This window comes from Labrus bergylta, chromosome 15 (genome assembly GCF_963930695.1).
Source record: "Labrus bergylta chromosome 15, fLabBer1.1, whole genome shotgun sequence".
NCBI classification, from domain to species: Eukaryota; Metazoa; Chordata; class Actinopteri; order Labriformes; family Labridae; genus Labrus; species Labrus bergylta.
Genome location: NC_089209.1, coordinates 22,790,574 through 22,802,947, shown reverse-complemented (window position 1 = coordinate 22,802,947; position 12,374 = coordinate 22,790,574). Strand labels below are relative to the sequence as shown.

The 12,374-nt window shown below is 40.1% G+C and overlaps 1 protein-coding gene across 5 annotated transcripts in view; it reads right to left on the bottom strand.

The window, feature by feature from the left end:
- The window catches only part of disp1 (dispatched homolog 1 (Drosophila)), a 61,442-nt gene that overhangs the window by 16,044 nt on the left and 33,024 nt on the right, over positions 1-12,374 (bottom strand). For 2 of the 5 annotated variants that reach the window (XM_065963689.1, XM_020631532.3), the window contains exon 1: positions 3,582-4,384. The exons of the other annotated variants lie outside the window; for them this stretch is intronic. The gene's annotated coding sequence lies outside the window, so the exon portion shown is untranslated. Of the gene's footprint in view, positions 1-3,581; positions 4,385-12,374 lie in introns of those variants that run through there. 5 annotated transcript variants of the gene reach the window in all.

Genomic DNA, 12,374 nt, shown 5'->3' with positions numbered 1-12,374 from the left:
CTAGGCTGACTTTAAGCCAACTATAACCTGCTGTTATCAGTGTGTAGTGTAAATGATGTTTACTCCTGTCACGGCCCATGTGATGATGCTTGTGTTGCTTCTAATTCCTGTTTCTGTGGGCCAGTGAGCAATAGTGGACAGCTCACTGAGCAGAGAAGGCGGAGAAGGTTCAACATCTATGGCTCTGACAATTAGTGAGTGGTACCAAAACCAAGCACAGAAATCTGTGTTGTGTTTCGACTCGGTAAGTTCCGGATGTGTTGGTGTTGTACAGGATTTCGGTACCCATCCCCGGGTCACAGTTAATGATATCGTTTCATCCTCGTGGTGGGCGATGTGGAAAAAGTGTGTGTTTTATGGCAGGATCAAATTTCAGGATTTTATTGCTATTCTTTTTATTTTGATGACTAATTTGAAAGTTAGTGACCAGAAAAACCGAACTTACTAACTTAAATGCACAAATGCTGTGCTTACAAGTCTGTTCTTAAAACAAGTCATTTGCCTTCAGCAACTACCTGTTGGTACATATATGAAATAGTTAAATAATTGGCATTTAATAGTGGGCAACATAAGGTAAGGGTACGTGGTCTGAAGGTCTCCTTCCTGAACATCTCTTTCCCTGCATTCTGATCAATCTTTCATTCTCTGCACTATAATAATGATATGGTCTCAAGTCCTCCATGACCACGTGTCTTTTCTACTTCCACAGGGTTATGCTCCTACTTCACAGTTCATCAGTACATTTTCACAAGTCCACTTGCCATGAGAATAACTCCAAGCTGTAATATGATGAAGTGATGTCCGTTATACACGCCTTACAACTACAAGTTAAAGGGATGTTTAAAGACAGGACCACAGCAGAGAAAACATGGCTTAAACTCTCAAAATTAAAAAGAGCATTAGTTAATGATCACTGTTCTTTTAGGCGGTTATAAATCAGTGACATTTACGTTACCTCATTAGCTTTTAAAATGTATTTTGTCTTTATCTGTCCTTTTATGCCTTGCTGCAAAACCAATCGTCATTCGGGGACACATATAGTCCAAGTTGCATTCACAAACAAACACTAGTTTTCACTTTATCCAAACCAGACAGATATTTTGCAGCTAAATGGATGTGCTTGCATTTGGGTGCTTAGCAATACATCACACCACCCTGTTTTCCCCATTCCTCAAAGACATGTACGACCAATACGCTCTGCAACACCTCAACATGAGTGAGCGGTGAAACATGAGTATGACACCCCTTTCAGGTCAAGGAGGGCCAGGGTTGAGAAAAGAGGAGGAAAGAAGGTATATGTCCGGAGCCTGGAGTGCTCAGAATAGCAGAGTACTGAGGAAAGCCCAGATGAAGTCATTAGTCTGGCTCCCACAGCTGTCAGGAGCCTTAAAGAGGCAGAATGCTAAGTCTGCAAAGTTTTTTAAAAATCAAGTATGAAAATAAAGAGGAAATAGTTGAATGTACAGCCTAGTGTTCTCTCTGATGTTTGCATTTACAGGAATTCTGCCAGTGACTTGTGTGTGTGTGTATAAGAGTGTGTGTGTGTGTACCAAAGCAGAGCGTTGACAGGCAGGTGAGACATCTAGAGCAGACTGTTGTGGACTCAAGCAAGGTCTTGAGCCTCTCTACGAAACAAAAGCTGACAGCTGGTTCAAGCAGCACAAGAAAACGACTGAAAGAGGGGCTTAAAATATGCTTTCTAAAACATTTTGTCTTTTTATAGGAAGAAAAGTTTAGCAGATGCTCTTGTTCAAATAGACCCAAGACAGGACAAAAAAGGACTACATTAGCTTTGCAGCAAGTCCAGCCTGGTAGTTATTAACCATAAGAGAAAAGAAGGTGATACTAGAAACTGACTGGGTGAAAGAAGAAGATCTGTTTTCAGGATGTCCTCCTACTCTCTGATTACTTAACCTCGCCCTCTTTGGGGTTATAAAGCATCACATCTGGATTGCTGTACTTAAATTACCTTTTAGAAAACTTTACCAGGGACACATAAAGGACAGCAAATGATGTCTCTGATATGTATTTTATCCCCTCAACAGCAATCACGAACGACAGCGACATTTATGCCTCCCAATTTAATGAGCGCAAACTGTAAGTCTAAGGTTAACTGAAAGAACAGCTGTTCTGATTGGCTGTTAACGTTTATTAAAAGAAAAGCAAGTCCCTCCAAGTCTATCCAACAGATCACACTCAGACTTTCAAATGAGATGAAGAGTATATCTCTATAAAACATGCAGCTTCATGTGATTACTTGCCAGTTAGAAAAGCTCGACAGTCCTTCTAAAACCCCCACATGTCCTTGGCAGGAAGAAGCATCCAGATTTGAACCTAACTCGACCAAAAAACCAACATATGTAATGATTCCCAGGGCGACTGGTTAGGAAAACCACAGGTGATGACAAAGCGCTTCTTCTGCTGTCTTTCATGTTAAGTTTATGATTATGGGGTGCGAGAGAGATGAAGAGACCTTGGGCGACAGGCAGCTACACAACACACGGCAAGGCATCCTGCATCCCTTTAATTAAAACTAATAGGCAGTAATTACAAGGAATCAGTCAAGAGACTGTCAATAACGCCATTGCTTTGAATAATAATATCAACAAAAACAACACCAGAAGATGTCCCGGCAAGGTACTTAAAGGCTAGACATGGCTTCAGGACACATTCTGTTTCTGGTTGTCAGGAGGATTTTTTTTTTTTTGGGACATTTTGACCCCCTCACTCTTTCACGGCTTGGCTGTTAAGCATACCAATTTGACAGTGCTGGCTCAAGGCAAATAAGGTGAACATAGCAAGTAACCCTGCTGTTCTTTTTTTATCACTCCATCAACCCAGGGGTCCAACACAATAATAAGAATGACAAGAGAATCAATGATGTGAGAATAGGAAGTAGCCTTTTCATTTAAAAAAAAGATTTAAGCATGTTAAAAATCACAGTGGGAATGAAAGTTTTAAAGCACAGCATGAAAACATTCTCCTTCACATTCTTTAAGGAGGTTAAAGTTATTGCCATTTTCTGTAACAGACAGTCGTGATAAACATGAGGTACTGAATATATTCGCACAGCATTTCTTCTTGGAGTCCACTAATAGCTAAATGTCTAAATTAAATATTTACTATTGATTGTTATTGATTAATGTGTGCTTCTTTTCAGTGTATTAAAGCCTGCTACGTACATCGTGCATGTGACTTTAATGGGAAAAAGAGGTTCACTGGTTTGCTTCGGGCAGACACACTGGCGCTCCACGCCTGAGACCCACGGATCCCAACTTACTCACAACTTCCCACATCTTGACTTTCTCTCTACTTCAGAATAAAAGGACGCATCGAAGAAGCACACATGGTTGCGACTCAAAGACCTTTGTCGTCTAAATGAGTCCACGAACTCCGTCAAAACTTTGCAAACAGGGCAGCCCGAAAAGAAGGAGCCCGTTTTCATAATATCCTACCTATCGTGTGTTTTTTTGTGTGTGTGTGTGTGTGTGTGTGTGTGTGTGTGTGTGTGTGTGTGTGTGTGTGTGTGTGTGTGTGTGTGTGTGTGTGTGTGTGTGTGTGTGTGTCTCTGCGTGCTTTACCTCCGGTGGCTTCAGCGGCGTGAGGCGCTCCGTTATTACTGCGTAAAGTTTAAGAGTCCTCTGGTCCGAGTCGAAATATTCGCGAGTGGCTTTCAAACAAACAGCTAACCCGTACAAAAAAAAGCAGCAACACTTGTGAAGAAGAAGAGCAGGCGGGCTGCTTCTCATGGGAGTGTATCCTGCGAGAATGACAAACAGCCACAGACAGACACACACAACACAAGCCCCGGCTCCCTGCTCTCCCTCTGGAGGGACGGAGGCAGGAGGAGGTGGGCTAGGAGCGCACAGCAGAGCACTGATAGGACGGTCACAGTGTCAGCTTTAACCCGCTCACTGCCACACCAAGACGCGACTGCATCACGTGAATTAAAATGAGCTTAGATTGAAAATAATAACAACATAGCCAAAGGGAAAGCTGAACAGTTCGGTAGAGTAGCAGCATCAAAAAAGCTACAAAAAGGTTTAAATTACATATTTGACTATTAACATTAAACACAACTATAACTGAGGAGGGAGCAATGAAGCCAGGTCTGGATGTTCACTATCATCAAATGATTAGAGGTTTTATCCCCGCCTGTTCCAGTCTTTATGTAAAAGTTTCCCTTCACATAAGATAGCCCGTCTGTTAGAATTTGGTGTTAAGCTGTGTGGATGTGATTATTACATTAACACTAGAAAGACCAAGGCAGTCATTTTGACTGTTTTTTAATTTTGCAATATAATAACTTACTTAAAATAAAACCTATGTAACTACAGGACCATGACTTTTCCGAAATGTGTCTATATTTTATTCTAGCATTGTTATTTTATCAAAAACACAAAACACAAAAGAGTTTTGAGTATTTCTACCTTGAAAGTCCATAGCGGTCATATTGACTGCATGCATTATAGCCAGTGTATCATTTCGGTATTCCCTACTTTTTCCCACTCTTGAAGGTAGAGGTGGAAGATATGGGAAAAATATCATATCACAATTTTTTTTGGGCAAAATCACGATCACGATTTTATCACGATTTCTTTCATACTGATCTTTAGACAAATTTGTAAGTTGCTGACCTGTTCAACCAAACTTATTTCCCTGTATAATGATTTTAATCTATTTGAAAAACATCTTTGTAGGAGGTCTGCAGGTCTCACCCAGAACATCTTTAGCAACAGAAATGTATTTCCCTCAATTTGATCAATATTTATGCACAATTTGAAGGTTTTCCTCACCACTTTGAAATTATGATTTAGTTATGTGTCCTCTTTTTATGTTCATCAGGAACATGTTCACGCAGTGATGCATTCATTTAAAAACATGTAGACTTTGAGTTCTTGTGTTTCTGTTCTATTTTAGCCCTGCAGAGTTCCTCCAGCTGTAGCTTCAGGCTCTGCAGCCTTTGTTGATTTTATGACATCATTGGACTAACTTTAGTTTAGTTTGTATATAATCAAACATAATACAGGATGTGTTCATTCTGTGACACATGATCAAAGTAAGTTTTACTGACAGAAGAGTTTAATTCATGGAGGGGGCGGGACATTGTTGATTGACAGACAGACAGTCACCATGGTTACTCACTCTCACCTGCCTGCTGCTTAGTAACATCGTTTAGCCTAATCTCTATAGGTTCAGTTATCACAACAGGTGAGCTTCAGGTGGAGAGGATGATAGTAACTTTTAAAAACTGAGAGAGAGCAGAAAACACCGACAGCAACATTTTAAACACCGGGGTTATATCTCCCCTGACTGTCTGACCTCCGTCCTGTCTGTCTCTGACTGTTAACGTCTCTCCGTGTCGTTATCTGAGATGTAGACTAATCTTAACTGTGCACACTATGCAGATAAGTTAACTGTTGCTCACAGCGTGTCGGTTTGGAAAAATATCACAACAGCTGCAGATAACCGAGATGGAGTTGTTTGTGCGGACTTTACTTTTAAGTTTTGTTTTCACTGCTGCGGAGCAAAAAAGGAGTGTGGAGTGTATGCTCTGTGTCGGAGCATAAACTGCAGCATGATAGAATAAACACATTAGCCCGGTTCTACGATCTCTCTGCTTTGGCAGATCGTCAACAAGTTAAAGTCCTTCACGATCTAAGATCGTTATATCGCCCACCCCTACTTGAAGGTGCGCATCACTGTTGCCTAGCAACTATTGTTTATAACGCTCGAGCCAAGGAGGAAAGAAAGCTTACCGGCCTAAAACCATATAGAAAGAATAGGAGACATATATTTGAATTAATCAACATTGAAAAGGCAGAATAGAGTAAATTAGGATCTGATTTAGAACAGAATAGAAAGAAATGTCAGGAAGGAGGAGGATTGCTGCCACAGAGGCTTTAGCCATGCACCAGAGCCTTGATGAGGCAGAGTCTGATGGAGGCGCAGGTTCGGATACGGAAGGTGATGTCTCTGGTCTCTCTTCATCTGACACTGGCTCTGAGATTGAACCTGAGAATGATACAGAGATCATTCCCATTCGCAAAAAACACCGGATGCTGTTTCCTAGTTGTCCATAAACTATTCAAATTTCAAATTCATTAGAATTTAATGTTTGTGTCCTGAAGTTTATTATACCTTTCACAACATTACAGATCCATTTATTCTTATATTTCATACTGATTATTGAAATGATATGCAAAAAATTTGTAAACAGTCAAAATGACCACTATGGCCTTTCTAGTAGTGATAGAATACCGGTCGTTCTAGTGTTAAACCCTGTGAGAAATATGGGAATCAATCTTTTTAGGCAATGATGCAGAGACTAGGTTCAATTCAACCTCAGCATCCAGAAAGACAAACAAACCAGAAATTACATGAGAGAAACCGTTTAGGTTAAATACAATGAGTGATACTCAAAGTATTTTTTGTTTTCACACCGAAGAGGCTGTAAATGTTCAATCATGCACTTGCTTTACTTTAAGATCTTAACAATGAGAGTAAAAGCCTTGTTGAAAAAGATGATTGAGTACATCCGACCAGAAGACACCAGAACATAAAATACAAAGCTTTAAAAGAAGGGCTCTGCCAGATAAAAACTATGACGACATTTTTAATCGAGATAAATCACTAAATTTAAGAAGTTAATAATAAATCACAATTCATAATTGCATGTTTGAAATTCCATAATTTATCATTCAAAAAATAAAATTGTTAGGCTTTAATTAGGATTATTTGTGCTGTCTTAAACTGAGAGGGTTACGACATTCACTTAACTTTGGAAAAAGGAACTCGTTACGGATCACAAACTAAACAGCTCAAAGGTAAATGTTTGATGTCACAAGGTGGATATAACTTGGACTCGTCAGCTGAGCTGTCTGAACATCTTATAAAGCTAGTAGTTCAGCTTTGTCATCATCTTGACAATACATGTGATATGAGTTAAAACAAATGTACCATTGTCTGTTCTGATTGGCTGCAAGGATTATAATATATTCCTGCAAATGGAATATATAATATATACAGCCTTACACATTATACCACCAACAACAAAAACATTATTAGGTATGATTTTTACAAGTGGTATCGGTATCTATGTTTCGGAATCGGATCTGAAAAGAAAAAAAGTGGATCGGTGCATCTCTATTACCAATATGCTACTGGCCTAACATACAATAGACATACAATAGATTCAAATGTAATGATTCAAAGATGATGGTGGAGGTTCAGACTTGTCTTTAACATTAGATTCAGTTCAGATGGTTTGGCTGAAAAAAGCAGCACGTCCAACAAAACATCTGCATCTGTTATTTGCTCTTATCCCAGCGAGTGGTTATTAAAATGAGCTAGTCTCATATCTTGTGATTATATAAACATAGATTATTGAAATAAAACCAGTACAAACATTTTAAATTGAACTTAAAACTACATTATAAAAGCACATTTTATGAACGGAAATGTTCAAAGCTTATGATGCAGTAAACAGCCTCTATTTATCTCAAATCTAACCACATAATTACTTCACAAGGCCACACCTGTTCTCAATCGGCAGTTACCTTAAATCAAAGATTACAGCCGAAGAGAGGTGTTGGCTCCTCTTCAAGTTTCAGTTTAATAACCACTTTACAATCTCCTGCCTCTTTCCCTTCTCACTGAAGTCAACAAAAGCTCCGGGTAACTGTGGCTTCATTCAGACTGGGGGGGTGGGGGGGGGGGCACCACCTCAGGCCACTATTGATAAAGAAATATATATACCCGTCCATGTTTTTGTTCTTGAATAAAGCTTGTCTAATGAGAAATGACAAGTTATACAAACAGAAAGAACCTGTTCTCTCTTTCACCTCCAGTAAAGAGCAGTGCACATCCATATCTCACCATTATGATCCAGAGTCAGTCCTGAGCAGGGTCAGATGGTCTGAATGTGACATGACTTTATATTATTCATTTAATTTTCATTCGTTTTTAAACATATAGTGGACATAGATTTCTTTGCAGTTATTTTATCATCAGACTGTCCAAGAAGTCTGTGCTCTAGCTTATTGGAGAGTGAATTGTAGTTTGAATGGTTAAGTACTAATTAACAGGTAACACCTCACTGTGCCTGGCCTATTAGACAGTTCAGTGTTAGTCACATGAGCTGTTTATTGTGGCCCATGAATGGCAGTCAAGAGACTGTTGACCTTTCACTCAGAGAGGACCGCTGGCCAAAGTGATATAAAGAATGTCTCTTTTAGAGAAGCAATATGATCAAATGACCTTACTATATCCTCAGACATTAAGGAAACACGCTATGTTGAAGTGCTTGCTTCTGTGACATCAATGCAACAACGTCCTCCTTCTAAGTATAGATTATGGTCCTGAATGGTTTTGACCAGGAAGAGTAGGTGGTTTAAGGAACCCACGCACGGTCGTTTTGGACGCCCCTTGGGTTGTTTGGCAAACAAAAAACCAACAGGTGTTGCAGTGATGGAAGCGGCAATTAAGTAGAGAGGTTAGAGCGCAGAAAGGTTTCAAGACTGCTGCAGAGCTAAACACTGAAGGCGACTCTCTCCAAAGTTTTGAATTTGGACTTCAGTACCCATTTTAAACACTACGTATCAAGTTACATAATGCTCCTATAGGTCAGTAAATGTATTTTTATTTCAGATGACACTTAATCTCCAACTCGACAACCGAAGGATTGAGTGGAGCGTTTGAAACGTTCAAAAAGCTGAGAAACCTTTGATTGATCAATTGATCCAAAAAAACAAAGACTGCATCGGAGACACTTCTTTAATACTGTTTTGGTTGTATCGTGCCTGACACTATTGGATCACGTATACTAGACTGTAAAGAATCCCTGCGATGGTAATCACTTCAACATGATGACTGGTATATTCTCTGTAACTGTGCTGTAGCATTTCTGTGCAAAGAAAGGCTGCACTGCTTAAACATTTTCAAATGTGAAAAAGAATTCCAATGTTTAAAAAAACAAGCACTTTTTGTTCACCAATGCAGCCCACTCCCATAATTTGGGGACAGGAGTGCACTGTATGTGTGAATGAGTCTTACAGTGATCTAATGTCTGTGTGCTGGACGCAGGATTGTAATTGGTTTGGACATAGGGCAGAAGGTTTTCTAGAGGCTGTCAAGACATTGCACATATCCCTGAATGGGAGAGAACAAATAGCGAAAGTGAGAAATGAGGTGGGGGAGTAGATCATTTTTTATAACAGAAACAATCACTGTATTTTAGAGAATGAGTTGAAGAGAGGAAATGCAAACAGGCTCACTAAGCCAGCCTGGCTAACGTGGCTTTTCGTAGGTCTGAGAAGAGGAAATCTGGGACACTCCATCTATTTAACACCTTGTTGTGGTGAGGACTGACTTCTCCCACCAGCTTAGCACACAGCCCCCTGCCATCTTCCTTGAAGGGTCCATAGGGGCCTAGGGAACCACTAATAACCATGAATTTAAATTTAGGAAAATGAGGGCTTATGTGTAAACACATGAGCAGAGCTAGATTTAGCACTCAAGAGGATGTGCCTGTTTTAGTTTATTGTAAGGACATGATTTAATCCATGGGCTTTTCTACTTATGAGAAAAGCATCCACAGTGGTTTCATCTGCAGCTCTCAGTGTATTCACAGTATGACGTATGGTGCATACTCCAATGGTTTTTAACCGGACTCAAGTCTTATTTGGGCCTGTTGTAACAACGTGTCTGCAAGTCAAAGTGTCTATTTAGGAAAATAAAAATATTTTCTTGACTAAGCATTTTCCGCAGCTCGCATTTTTCTGCTGCACTGCCATGCATATTTCAGTTGCCGACCAACTGTGAGTCATCTTTACACCTCCGAGCTTTTAAACTATAGTGGTATATCAAGGAAGGTAGCTTAACATGTAATCCATGCTACACTATCCTTATGTTTATTTGAGTTAAATATAAATCTCTGTATCAACTTACATAAGCCAACAAAGTTAAATGTGCTACAGTGGCGCAAAGTATTTATTAGGCTAAACAGGCCGCAAATTCATTTTTACTCCATAAGCCAAAAACCAAACGAAGCCATGAGGTTTTATAATTGCAAACAGATCTAATACTGGTCATCTGTGATTATTTGGCATGGGAATAAGGTACTGAGAATTAGGAACAGAGGCCTGTTGTGAAACTGTTTTTTTTTTTTTTTTAAATCACATTAAGATAAGCACATTTTGTCATAAAACTAGGCACATTCTCCTATGCTGGTTTTTATTAAGATTTCAGATGCTGCGAGGAGCTTCAGGGCAGCCTTAGAGTCCGATCACACCAAGACGCGTCATGCTCAATGCAACGGCTCCAAAAACGCCCTGAGCGCATCTGGGGGGATAAAACAAGTTGGGAGTGCCTTTAGAGCGTGGCTGCGTGTGCACGACCAAATAAAACGTCACAGTAGAGCTCTCACTGTTAATTTGCTCCATGACGAGTAGGGGGAAATGTCATAAAAAGCAGAGGTAAATCCTACAACTGGATTTGATTGGCTGTTTCAGCCAAAACTGAAATTGAAATGTTTTTTAAAAAATTTAACAAGCGCCCAAGAACCGCTAGCGCCCGGCAATCGCGCTGTAGCACAGGAAAAAAAAAAAAGGCATTTCTGTCGATGCTTTTCTAGTCTCTTGACACAGACCATTCATCTCTGTTACACCTCCACTCAGACTCTCCCTCCTTTCTTGTCCCAAGGGGCCTGGGCAACTTCCTGGTCTGGGAAAAGTTCAATCAAAAGTCTCCTTTCCTTTAGTCCTTCAGATGGAGAGAGCTTGAGAGGAACAGACGGACCAAGAGAAGAGAAAGTGAAGATTGGAGAGTCGTGGTATGCATACACATATGCAATGGTTCAGCATTCGAGAAGCGTGTTCAAATCTAAATGAGTTTGAACAGTTGTGGTTTGATCTGGGACACAAACAGGGTGACAGGGAAGCAGTACAGAATGAAAAGAAGACGGAGAGACAGACAGACAGACAGACAATCCACACAAAGCCCTGCTTAGGAGGAATTTAGTGGACAGTTGTTTGTGTGTGTGAATTACTGGAGGAGAGTTCCTCTTCAAGGGGTCTAAAGTTAGCGTTTACTCAAAAAGGGAAAAGCCTTTGAGGAACTACTCAAATATACACCCCCCCATCTCCTCCAGTGATGTTTATTCTTCTCTATCATTGTAACTCAATACAACCGAAGAATAAGTACATCACTGATAATGATTATGAGCTCTCTTTTATAGTTTATTTATATTAAGAGCACAATAATGAGCTCCATTATTAGAAGGGCTTCAACAAAATACCTTCATCATTTAGTTGCTAATTGCTAACATAGCTTTGTCTTCCTGCTTCAGAGCCGCTGACTTTTCTTTACTTCACAAACCTCCAAACCAGGCGAATATGAAGGTTATAAATCCATTTAGAAATTAAAAAAAACAATCAGCATAGTTGTAGTTTGGAAATGTTTAGACCCTGAACATTCGAGTCATGAAGGAAAGCAAAAAGGCCTTAATACTGCAGCACATGAAGTCTTACAGTAATATTCTGAAACAAAAATGGGCTTATGGCTCTGGAGAGAAACTGTGATCAAACTTGAAACATCACATCCATGTGTCAAATTTCTCCCGGGCCCTCAGGGCCTCTGAGCCGTGGGGACTAGATGCCTCGGGGAAGCAAAAGTGAAAAAAAATATCATTACCTTATTTTGTGTGGCTGAAAATGTTCAGGGGGTGTTAAATCACATCCTGCTGTCATAAACCTTTTGGCAGACAGAAATACTGGGACGGACGCAGAGATGTGGGGAAGGACAAACTGAGAGAGAGAAGCTGAGGAAAGGATGGAAAGAGCGGAAGGGTGAGAGGAATGGATATGTGGAGGAAGTCGTGGAGAAAGAGATGGCGGAGATGTGATAAAACACTCCCTTTTTTCTTACCTCCGATTACAAACCCCAGACCGGGGAGAAATATTGGAGCTTTTGTGTCACTGCAGTGTCACCACAGTCAGCAGCTGGAATGCAGACTAGGGAAGTCTAGAAACTCCCTGACCACTTCAAAGCACGGCCTCAATCTCTGTCATCATGTGCTTTTTAAGGTCCTCCACGTTCTGACCTTATAGCCTGGTCAGAATGAAGAGCTAAACTAACGGCTGTTATTCCTATGATCAAAGTTCATAATAATGCAAAAAAATAAAAAATAAAAATAAATGTGTCTTTTAATTTTGTCAAACAACTGAATACTATGTTTTAAACCACCAGGCCACATTTCAGAAGTTTCAGAATCATGAAACCTTAAGCAGTAATCTCTGCTCTGAGATGCTGTGGGCTTGTCTGTTGACATGTGCCAAAAGCAACAAAAAAAATGCTACAATCTGATAATGGAGGGT